The 12,569-nt window shown below is 40.7% G+C and overlaps 1 pseudogene; it reads right to left on the bottom strand.

The window, feature by feature from the left end:
• Positions 1-1,357: 1,357 nt before the first annotated feature.
• On the bottom strand, positions 1,358-9,567 carry LOC101595384 (annotated as a pseudogene).
• Positions 9,568-12,569: the final 3,002 nt, after the last annotated feature.

Below are 12,569 nucleotides of genomic sequence, written 5' to 3'. Positions count from 1 at the left end.
CTGGGAGGGTGACCAGACAATCTGATGGATGCTGAGGGGCAGCACTCTTTGCTGCTAGGTCTGCCAGTCTGTTCCCTCATGCTTCTGTGGTCTCCCCTTTCTGATGACCCAGACAATGGATTATGGCTACTTTAGCAGGTACCCAAATGGCAGCCAATAAGTCCAAATTTAATTTTTTATTTTTAATGTCTTTACCTTCTGCTGTTAATAGCCCTCACTCCAAGTAGATGGCCCCATGTACATGTGCCATGGCAAAGGCATAAAGGCTGTCTGGGTAGATATTTACTGTCTTGTCTTTTCCCAGTATCAGAGCCTTGGTCAGTGCTATCAGTTTAGCTTTCTGAGCTGATGTACCCGAGGTAGGGCCTCAGCCCGCAGGGTTTCTTCCAAAGTCATCACAGCCACCCCTGCATACTTGATTCCATCCATGACAAAGCTGCTGCCATCAGAATACATCGCCAGATCAGGGTCTGGCCAAGTCACATCTGTCAGGTCTGCGTGGAGTCCATGGAAGGCAGAGGTGATCTCTAGGCAGTCATGCAGAGGGGTTGATGCCTGATCAGTTTCTGGCAGTAGGGAGGCTGAATTCAAAGCCTCAGTTTGGCAAAACTGTATCCTTGGTTGATCTAAGAGCAAGGCCTGATAGTGGGTTATGTGAGAGTTGGAGAGCCATAGGTCTGGGGGGCTCTTTAAACGTGTCTCTGTCCTATGTGGACCTGTAATTGATAAAGTCTGGCCCAAGGTTAATTTGTCAGTGTCCTCTGTCAGAATAGCAGCAGCTGCAACAGCCCAGAGACAAGGGGGCCAATCATCAGCTACTGGGTGTAGCTTCTTAGACAAGTAGGCCACTGGGCAATGCCATGGCCCCTCTCTTTGAGTTAGGATGCCTCTGGCTGTCCCCTTCTCTTCAGCCATGTACAAGTTGAAGAGTTTGGTTAGGTCTGGAAGTACCAGGGCAGGGGCTGATGTCAAAGCTGACTTTAGTTCTTAGAATGTTTGTTTCTCATTTTCAGTCCAATTAAAAAATTTTTTTGGTCTTCTTATGGCCTCTTTCTTATAGAAGCTTGGCTAATTCAGCAAATTTGGGATCCAAATTCTGCAATACCCTACAACTCTGAGGAATTCGCAGATCTGCCTCTTAGTGGGAATTTGAGTGATAGCCTGAATCCTAGAGGCTGACAGTATATTCTTACCTTCTTGGAGTCATGTCCTAAGTAGGTTTCCTTATGCACACACAGTTGAGCCTTCCTGGCTGATATATGATAGCCCAGATGTTTTAAGTCGTCCAGGAGATGCTCTGTGGCAGAGAGAGGCATTCCTCCTCCATTTCTGCTGCTAGGAGAAGGTCGTCCATGTATCATAGGAGAGTTGCCTCAGGTGTTTCCTTGTAAAAGGCCTGCAAGTCTCTATGAAGAGTCTCGTCGAAGAAGGTGGGGGGAATTTTAAAATCCCCGTGGAAGCCTAGTTTCCCACTGAGGCCTTGTTCCAGGTCTGTCCATTCAAAGACAAAAATATGGGTTGACTTCCCTTTGCCAATGGGATACTAAAAAAGCATCTTTTAGGTCCAGCAGAGTATATATTTGCCTTTCAGGTGGAATCATACTGAGCAAAATATAAGGGCTATCTTGTAAGGCCTTGTGCCTTCTGGAAGGTAGCCATTTTCTTAGCCTGTCTATCTTCTGGAGTGTCTCTATTTTTATATATACTGGCAGCAATCTCTATTAACTCTGAAAGAAGTTTACCCTCAAAGCCTTCTATTCTCTGAATCTCTTTTTTTTTTTTTTTAAATTTTTATTAACATTTTCCATGATTATAAAATATATCCCATGGTAATTCCCTCCCTCCCCACCCCCACACTTTCCTGTTTGAAATTCCATTCTCAATCATATTACCTCCCCATTACAATCATTGTAATTACATATATACAATATCAACCTATTAAGTATCCTCTTCCCTTCCTTTCTCCACCCTTTATGTCTCCTTTTCAACTTACTGGCCTCTGCTACTAAGTATTTTCATTCTCACACAGAAGCCCAGTCATCTGTAGCTAGGATCCCCATATGAGGGAGAACATGTGGCGCTTGGCTTTCTGGGCCTGGGTTACCTGACTTAGTATAATACTTTCCAGGTCCATCCATTTTTCTGCAAATTTCATAACTTCATTTTTCTTTACCGCTGAGTAGAACTCCATTGTATAAATGTACCACATCTTCATTATCCACTCATCTGTTGAGGGACATCTAGGCTGGTTCCATTTCCCAGCTATTATAAATTGAGCAGCAATAAACATGGTTGAGCATGTACTTCTAAGGAAATGAGATGAGTCCTTTGGATATATGCCTAGGAGTGCTATAGCTGGGTCATATGGTAGATCAATCTCTAGCTGCTTTAGGAACCTCCACACTGTTTTCCACAATGGCTGGACCAGATTGCATTCCCACCAGCAGTGCAGAAGGGTTCCTTTTTTTCCACATCCCCGCCAACATTTATGATCATTTGTTTTCATGATGGTGGCCAATCTGACAGGAGTGAGATGGAATCTCAATGTAGTTTTAATCTGCATTTCCCTGATGACTAGTGACGTAGAACATTTTTTTAGGTGCTTATATGCCATTCGTATTTCTTCCTTTGAGAACTCTCTATTTAGCTCCTTAGCCCATTTTTTGATTGGCCTGTTTGATTCCTTATTAGTTAACTTTTTGAGTTCTTTGTATATCCTAGATATTAATCCTTTATCAGATATATAGCTGGCGAAGATTTTTTCCCATTCTGTAGGTTGCCTCTTTGCTTTTTTCACTGTGTCCTTTGCGGTGCAAAATCTTTGTAATTTCATTAGGTCCCAGTGGTTAATCTGTGGTTTTATTGCCTGAGCAATTGGGGTTGTATTTAGAAAGTCTTTGCCAAGACCAATATGTTGGAGGGTTTCCCCTACTTTTTCCTCTAGCAGTTTCAAAGTTTCCGGTCTGATGTTAAGGTCTTTAATCCATTTGGACTTAATTCTTGTGCATGGCGAGAGAGAAGAATCTATTTTCATCCTTCTGCAGATATTTATCCAGTTTTCAAAACACCATTTGCTGAAGAGGCTGTCTCTTCTCCAATGAGTATTTTTGGCATTTTTATCGAATATCAGGTGGCTATAGCTACTTGGGCTTACATCTGGGTCCTCTATTCTGTTCCACTGATCTACATGTCTGTTTTTGTGCCAGTACCATGCTGTTTTTGTTACTATGGCTCTGTAGTATAGGTTAAAATCAGGTATGGTGATACCACCAGCCTCTTTTTTGTTGCTCAGTATTATTTTAGATATTCGAGGTTTTTTATGATTCCAAATGAATTTTTGGATTGTTTTTTCTATTTCCATGAAGAAAGCCTTTGGAATTTTGATAGGGATTGCATTAAATGTGTAGATTGCTTTAGGTAAGATTGCCATTTTCACGATATTGATTCTTCCAAGCCAGGAACAAGGGATGTTTCTCCACTTTCTAGTGTCTTCTGCAATTTCTCGCTTGAGTGTCTTAAAGTTCTCATTGTATAGATTCTTTACTTCCTTAGTTAGGTTTATTCCAAGGTATTTTATTTTTTTTGATGCAATTGTGAATGGGAGTGATTCTCTGATTTCATCCTCTGTGTGTTTGTTGTTAGCATATATGAAGGCTACTGATTTCTGTGTATTTATTTTGTATCCTGCTACATTGCTGTAGGTTTTGATTAGCTCTAACAGCTTGCTAGTAGAGTCTTTAGGGTCCTTTATGTATAGAATCATGTCATCTGCAAATAGTGATAACTTGATTTCTTCCTTTCCAATTTGTATCCCTTTTATGTGTGTCTCTTGCCTTATTGCTATGGCTAAGACTTCCAAAACTATATTAAATAGAAGTGGAGACAGTGGACACCCTTGTCTTGTTCCTGATTTTAGTGGAAAAGCTTCCAGTTTTTCCCCATTTAGTAATATGTTGGCTGTAGGCTTGTCATAAATAGCCTTTATTATATTGAGATATGTTCCTTCTATTCCCAGTCTCTGTAGGACTTTTATCATGAAGGGATGTTGGATTTTGTCAAATGCTTTCTCTGCATCTAATGAGATGATCATGTGGTTTTTGTCCTTCAACCCATTTATGTAATGTATTACATTTATAGATTTGCATATGTTGAACCATCCCTGCATCTCTGGGATAAAGCCTACTTGGTCAGGGTGAATGATCTTTTTGATATACTCTTGTATTCTGTTTGCCAATATTTTGTTGAGAATTTTTGCATCTATGTTCATGAGGGAGATTGGTCTGTAATTTTCTTTTTTTGTTCTATCTTTGCCTGGTTTTGGTATCAGGGTGATGCTGGCCTCATAGAAGGAGTTTGGTAGGATTCCTTCTTTTTCTATTTCCTGGAAAAGCTTAAGAAGCAATGGTGTTAGCTCTTCCTTAAAAGTCTGATAAAATTCAGCAGTGAATCCATCCGGGCCTGGGCTTTTTTTAGTTGGGAGATTATTGATAACTGCTCGGATCTCCATGTTTGTTATAGGTCTATTTAAGTGATTAATCTCATTTTGATTTAATTTAGGTAGGTCATATAGATCAAGGAAATCATCCATTTCTTTCAGATTTTCATACTTTGTGGAGTATATGCTTTTATAGTATGTCCCTATAATTTTTTGAATTTCTCTGGAATCTGTTGTGATGTTACCTTGTTCATCTCTGATTTTATTAATTTGTGTCTCTTCTCTCTTTCTTTTGGTCAGATTTGCTAAGGGTTTATCAATCTTGTTTATCCTTTCAAAGAACCAACTCTTTGTTTCATTAATTCTTTGGATTGTTCTTTTTGTTTCTATTTCATTAATTTCTGCCCTAATCTTTATTATTTCTTCCCGTCTACTACTTTTTGGTTTGCCTTGTTCTTCTTTTTCCAAGGCTTTAAGGCGAAGCATTAGGTCGTTTACTTGCGACCTTTCTAATTTCTTAATATAGGCACTTAAGGCTATAAATTTACCTCTTAGAACTGCCTTCATTGTGTCCCAGAGATTTTGGTATGTTGTGTTCTCATTATCATTTGACTCTATAAATTTTTTGATTTCCTTTTTGATTTCTTCATTGACCCACTCATCATTTAGTAGTGTATTGTTTAGCTTCCATGATTTTGTGTATGCTCTGTAGCCTTTCTTGCTACTGATTTGTAGTTTAATTCCATTGTGGTCAGATAGAATGCAAGGAATTATTTCAATTTTCCTGAATTTGTTAAGATTTGCTTTGTGTCCTAATATATGGTCTATTTTAGAGAATGTTCCATGTGCTGCTGTAAAGAATGTATATTCTGCAGCCTTTGGATGAAATGTCCTGTATATATCTGGTAGGTCCATATCTTCTATGACCTCATTTAGTCCAGATGCCTCTCTGTTTATTCTTTCCCTGGATGACCTGTCAATTGATGAGAGTGGGGTGTTAAAGTCACCCACCACCACCGTGTTTGGTGTTATCTGTGACCTTAGTTCTAATAGTGTTTGTTTGACGAATTTGGGAGCCCCCATGTTAGGTGCATATATGTTTAGGATTGTAATGTCCTCCTGTTGGAGTGTGCCCTTAATCAATATAAAGTGACCTTCCTTATCTTTTTTGACTAACTTCGGACTAAAGTCCACCCTGTCTGATATTAGGATAGCAACCCCTGCTTGTTTTCTAGGCCCATTTGCTTGAAACACCGTCTTCCAACCTTTCACCCTAAGATAATGTCTATCCTTTGTAGAAAGGTGAGTTTCTTGAAGACAACAAATTGTAGGATCCTGCTTTTTAACCCAGTCTGCAAATCTATGTCTTTTCGTTGGGGCATTGAGACCGTTGATATTAAGAGATATTATTGAAAGGTGTGTATTTATGTTTGCCATTTGTGTGTGTGTGTGTGTGTTACTTGTTCTACTTGTGCTCTCTTCTGTTAACTGGTATTTGAGTATGGCTGGTTTTTTCTAGGTTCCTTATATGTGTGCTTTTCCTTTTGTTCAGCATGGAGGATTCTATCAAGTATTTTCTGTAGAGCTGGTTTTGTCTTCAGATATTCCTTTAACCTGCTTTTGTCATGGAATGTCTTTATTTCTCCATCTATTTGGATGGATAACTTTGCAGGATAAAGTAACCTTGGTTGACAGTTGTTATCTTTCAGAACTTGGAATATATCACTCCAGGCCCTTCTGGCTTTAAAAGTTTGTGTTGAATAATCTGCTGTAATCCTGATGGGCTTGCTTTTGTAGGTAACTTGATTTTTCTCTCTAACTGCTTTCAATATTTTTTCTTTGGTTTGTGTGTTTGGAAGTTTGAGTATAATGTGGCGAGGAGAGTTTCTTTCTGGGTTTTGTCTGGCTGGGGTTCTAAAGGCTTCCTGTATCTGTATTGGCACCTCTTTCCCAATTTGGGGAAAATTTTCCTCTATGATTTTGTTGAAGATGCCTACTATGCCTCTGGAGTGGAATTCTTCTCCTTCTACTATGCCCTGAATTCTTATATTGGATCTTTTCATAGTGTCCCGAATATCTTGAAATTCCCACTCATACTTTTCTATAAGTTTGTCTTTCTCTTTGTTGGACTGCATTAGGTCTGCCACCTGATCTTCTAGCTTAGATATTCTGTCTTCTCCCTCATCCATCCTACTGGTGAGATTTTCTACAGAGTTTTTTATTTCATTAACTGTGTTCTTCATTGCTAGTAATTCTGACTGGTTTTTCTTTATTATTTCTATTTCTCTATTTATGTCTTGTATTGCCTTCTTTATTTCATTAAATTGGTGTCCTGCCTCTTCTTTGATTCCTTTGATTTCCTCTTTGATTTCTTCTTTGATTGTTTTCATGTGTTCTTTGACCTCTTTGAACATATTTATAATTATTCTTTTGAACTCTTTCTCAGGCATTTCCTCTAACTCTTTCTCACTGGAGGACATTTCTGATGCATTAATACTTTTAGGTGGATTTATATCGTCTTGCTTTTTAGTGTTTCTTGTGTTATAATGTATATATTTTTGCATCTTGGATTAAGTTAATGCTTGGATTTTCTAGCTAGCTGTGTATTCTTAGCTGTATCAATTGATTTGGTGTAATATATTTTCAGGGTAGGACCTTAAGGTATTAGGTGTGGCTCTTAAGACTTTCAGAGTATCTACAAAGATGTTCTTAGGGGTTGAGTTTCCCTGCTATAGGAGTATTCAAGCAGGCTGAGTGGAATAATATACTGGTAGATTCTAAAATTTAGCTAAACACTGTACCCATTCCATCAAAAACAGCCCCGAGTATGTATGCAAGAGTAGTTATTATAATGACCAGATCCTCTATCAACAAAGAGGTTTAGATTTCTGGTCTGTTGAGGTATCCAAGTCAGCTTGTGACCAAGTGAGACCCTTCCCTGGTGCAATCCCAGTTACCTTGGGTGATTGTGGTCTCAGTCAAGTTGCTGCCTGGGTCGTCAGGCTGCTGTTCTGATTTCTGGAGCTGGGCACTTGCTTTTCCTACGGGGCAAACTGAGCCGCTGCTGCCGCCTCTGCAGCTGTTGTAGGCGCCACCCCTGGAGCCCCCACCGCTGCTGAAGCTGCCGTTGCCGTGTCCACCGCTGCTGCTCACCCCGAAGCCGCTGCTGCGGGATCTGTCACCGCTGCCGCTCCTGGGTCCGCTGTTGCTGGGGCCACTGGTACCGGTGCTGGAGCCGCTGAAGTTGCTGCCAAATTCTGCTCCTGCTTGGGTCCCGCCGTCAGCCCAAGTTGGCGTGGCCGGGTCCCGGGCCGCTGCTGTGTTCGCTGGAGCTGGGTTCAGGCGGCAGGGGAGGGGAGGGAGCCGCGCTGTTCTGGTTGTATCGCTGTTCCACGTGTGCTTTTACCTCGCGGTCTGCTCCTCCCTCCGTTGCTCGCTGCCGCTCTCCCCTCACGTTTCCCGAGTTGCGGAGAGCGCGGTGTGAGGGGAAAATCCCGCACCTGGCTTGTCCTGTGGCTCGAGCCGAGAGTCCGGCGGTTTTCTGCCGCTCCGCGGTTGCGGCGGGTAGCCGAGCGGCCCGGAGCCGCTGTTCCCGCCTGTGCAGGCTCTGGATGCTCTGGAACTCTTCTACTTCTCCGCTGCCGCCTCAACTTCCTATACACCTCACTTTTTAGTAAAAGTGTGTATTTTGCTGAGTTTTTTTTGGTCTTCCCCCCCCCAGGCTGTTTTGGCGTGGTACCTACACCGCCATCTTAACCGGAAGAGCCTCCTGAATCTCTTTTTTAATATCTGGTGTGGACTGAGTTATAAACACAATGTTAATAGCTTGCCTATTCTCAGGGGTCCCAGGATCTATGGGGGATATGTCCTATATGCTTCCTTGCAGCCTTTCTAGGAAAGCAGTGGGGGAGTCTGTGGGCCTTTGGGTCACTTCATTCACCTTAGACAAATTTGTAAGGTGCCAAGGGAGCGGCTGCCTGGAGACCACCCATCAGAGCCTGGTGAAAGACGTTAAGGGATACCCAACCTTCAGCGGTCTTGGGATCCCAGTCTAGTCGCATGGAAGGGAAGACCTCATCAATAACATTAGCATTATCCATGAGGTGGCCATCGGCTCCCAACACTAGTTTCTTGGCTTCCATTCAGATTTTCTCATGTTCTTCTGTGGTGGTGAAGAGGGTCTGCAAGAGTTGCTGACAGTCTTCCCATGTGGGCTGATGAGTATAGAAGACTGTCTCGAGAAGGGATATCAGAGAACTTGTTTAAAATCAAATTCAGTTTTAGTAATAAGAATGGGGGTACTGGGGAATCAAACCTAGGTCTTCAGCTTCCCAGAAAAGCACCTTAACCATGAAGCTCTCATTTACTCAATGCCTTTTTTAAAAAAAATATTTGTATAGAGTTTATTTTGAGTGTCCATCATCCCTTCATAAATAAATAAATTTAAAACAACAAAAAAAAGAACACAGATAATTAAAATTTTCCAACCTAAAAGCAAAACAACCCATAAAAGTTAAAAGAGAAATATATACATACTTAATAAAATCCTAGGTCCCTTCTCTGGCTCTCTTCTCTTCTCCCATCTACCTCCATACCCTTCCAGTGTCTCGGCTGGATCTCTGTTCCATATTGTCTGAGAGTTTTTCCTCCATATCCATATTGCTGTTATTGTCTTTGTCAGATAGGAAGTCATTGTGCTCGGATAAAGAATCACTTTCAGAATGATTAGCCGATGGTGTTTCTGATCTTTGATTGGTAGAAGATGAGGATCTAGATGGTGATTCCAAAAATTTCTTGATAGCAGGATGGTTAAAAACCATTGTATCATACGTCTTTGAACCCTCTGAAACTTTTAGAAGACCTGCAGAAGCATAGTAGTTTGCTACAACGCACGCACGAAGCTTATCCATCATCCTTCATGCTTCAATCAATCGCTGGTCAATGACTTCAATTTCATGTTTCTTGTTCTTCATTTCCAGAGCAAACTGTTTCTTGATAATAGCCTCAATCTTCTGCACAGCTGCATCTCGAGCTGAGTTCTCAATTGCTTTATGCTGCTTATTTGGAAGGGTTACTGATACGTCCTCATAATCAGGGTCAGTTTCTTTGATTGTTCACTTGATTCCAGACATGGTGAAATTCAGTCCTTCAGCTTCCTCTGGTGTGTGCGGCAGCCGCGCAGGGCGTCGGAACAAGGTCCCAGGAGTGAAGGGTGTCGGCCCAGCCCATGGTTACCCCACCTAGTGACCCCAACCCCGCAAACGCGGAAGCACTCGGTGGGCCATAGCCCGCCCCGCCCAGCTCCGAAACTCAGCAGCGTGGCCAGGACGCGCACATGGGCGGCCTCGATGCCTTTTTTTAAAATCATCTGTTTAATATCCTGATATACATTTTAGGTAAGTCTGATGATGTTTGCCTTAGGTAAGGAGTTTGTAACTTGATTAAGTACCATTCCCTTTTTCTTGTCGGAGACAATTGGCCATTTTGTTTTTGGACAGGGTAAGGGGGACACATGGCTTAAACTTGCATGAGGTCTGAGATAAAGGGGGTGTCATTTCTTTTTCCAGAGTCCAGCTTTCCATGCCTTTAATAGCATATAACAATAAGCAAGAGCAAGAGGAAATGGCAGAGCAGAGAGATAAGCATCCTAACATTCCTTGTCTTACTCTGAAGTTGTTTGTTTTTACCTAGGAAATTTATTTTACCCATTTGTAATACACAATTTGATAGGGTTTTGTCTATGTATAACCTGGTTAAACTTCCAAAGAATATGAATATCTGTGCTTATGACTTTGTGACCCACCTAGCATAGGACACCACCTGTGTCTAATGTAAGCTGAATTTACATTAAGTCTATGTCTCTATATAAAAATTTTAGAGTATCCTTAAAAGCATGTGAACAGTTGAAAAACCTTTAACTTTAGGCATGGTGTTTAGGTTTAGCCTGAAAATTAGCTTTATGTTCCTTCTAAAAGGAAATTAATTTTAGGCAAAATTTGGTATTTTTAGATCTCTTACATCCTTCCTACATCCACACATCTTCATCCATATATTTTAACATTCTTTTTTTTTTTTTTATTAGTTTTCTATTGTGCAAGTACAGGCAGTTAGGTACCATTATTAGGCTCATCCATGACCTACTCCCCCCCCATTGGCCCCTCCTTGTTGAGGTATATGGGCCGTGCATTGTGGGGTTAGCCCACAGTTATTGGTATGATAAATGTCTCTGTATATCATGACCCAACATGTGACTCTGACATTGTTTCTGCCCCCTCTTCCGCAAAATTTCCCTGAGCCATGTCGGGTTCATTTTTGGTCTGCTTCAGTGATGAGGTGTTGGGGGTGTCTGGGGCTCTGGCTCTCTGATTTGGTAGGAGTTGATTTTTCTCTGTGTTGGTCTCCTTCCCTCTTGTGCTGGTATCCGGTTCATCAGGAAAACAGCACCCTTGCTTATTTCGCCAATTTTCCTTAGTTTCAGCTGGGGCCCTTTTGAGGTATGATGGGGTGGCTCTCTCCTTAGGATCTGCATCTATCTTTTCTTCCCCGGGATTTGCAGTATTTTAACATTCTGATCTAAGTTCCATTCCAGAAGCATTTTAAACAAACATTATATGTCCAAAATTGAAAAATGCCTTCCCAGTTCCTTCAATCATTTGATCTCAACCCATAATTAACCATCTTTCTTATAAGACTATTAAGAAAAACTACACCAAATTGATTAATCTTATTACCTACTGAGAAAGAAGCAAGTAGTCTGGCTTCAATAGTTATCTATTTTACTATTGGAAATTTGTAGAGTAAAAGCCTTCCTTAGTATTTAGGTCACCAACCAGACTTGCTTTATAATACCAGTGTATATACCTTCAGGTTTCATATACCCCATTGATTTGAGATAGCTCCTATTAATAAATTCCATGAAATATACTTTCTATGAATACAGGCAAAACACGACAACCATTTTGGGGATCATCTTTATCAATACCTCTAACACACTTGGAAATGCTTTTATTAGAAGTAACTAAGGCAAATTTTGTTTCTATCTTGAGGCAGGGTGGCCTAGCACTCAGGCCAGTTGCCTCCTCCTTTTAAGTTACAGGAAATTACAATCTTTTAAAATACCTGGCAAATTATGAGTCACCACCTCAGATAGAATTTTGATGTTTTTAATAATCCTCTATGTAAGTTAAAGTTGGCCTAGAACATAAGCATAGTAATTATATTTATGAGATCATGTAACAAAACATTTTAGCTCACCATAGGCTTTAGTTAAATCTGAGTTTTGAAGACAATATCAAAAACCTTGAAATAAATCAAATGCCAACAAAAGCTTTAGAAGAGACATGTTGGATTATTTGGATTAATAAAGAAGCCAAAAAGTGTCTATAAACAATGTCTTATTTGTTTAAAGCCCAAACAAAAGAGGAAATATCAGACACAGTTCAAATTAAAATCATTTACTTATTTTTATCAAGCAATTTAAAAGTCACATGGTTTAAAATTGGAGTCAGGCTATCACATTGGAACATTGAATTGAAGATCCTCCTGTCTCAGCTTGCCAAGTAGCTAGGATAATTGGCCTAGCTCATTTTAATGTTTATCTTTTTTTTTTTTCTAAAGATCTTCAAAGTGCTTTTAAACCAGTTTTAAAGGAAATTTTGTTTGTTTGTTTTTGTTTTTAGAGGTAGGGTCTCACTCCAGTCCAGGCTGACCTGGAATTAACTATGTAGTCTCAGGGTGGCCTCAAAGTCACAGCGATCCTCCTACCTTTGCCTCCTGATTGCTGGGATTAAAGACGTGCACCAACATGCCCAGCTTAAAGGACATTTTTAAACAGAATGATTTTGACCCATATCTGCAAAGATGAGGACAAGACAAATGAACGCAACACCAAACACAAACATACTAGCAGTAACGGCTCTCCTGACACTGCCACGTGGCTGCCAAACTGAAACTGAACCAGAAACAGACCTCCATTCGAAATCTCCAAACGGCACCAGAAGGGTCAAGGGTGGCCCCTCCATCCCTCCTCCGGGGGAATTAATGCATCCAGCTTCCCTCTTGGACCCAGAAAAAGCTCGCAGAACCAGAAAACAAAACAAAACAAAAAAAAAAAAAAAAAAAAAAGAAAAGCAAA

The sequence above is a fragment of the Jaculus jaculus genome, chromosome 12 (genome assembly GCF_020740685.1).
Source record: "Jaculus jaculus isolate mJacJac1 chromosome 12, mJacJac1.mat.Y.cur, whole genome shotgun sequence".
In the NCBI taxonomy this organism is placed as follows: Eukaryota; Metazoa; Chordata; class Mammalia; order Rodentia; family Dipodidae; genus Jaculus; species Jaculus jaculus.
Note: the sequence above shows the minus strand (reverse complement) of the source record. Positions and strands in the feature narration are given on the sequence as shown.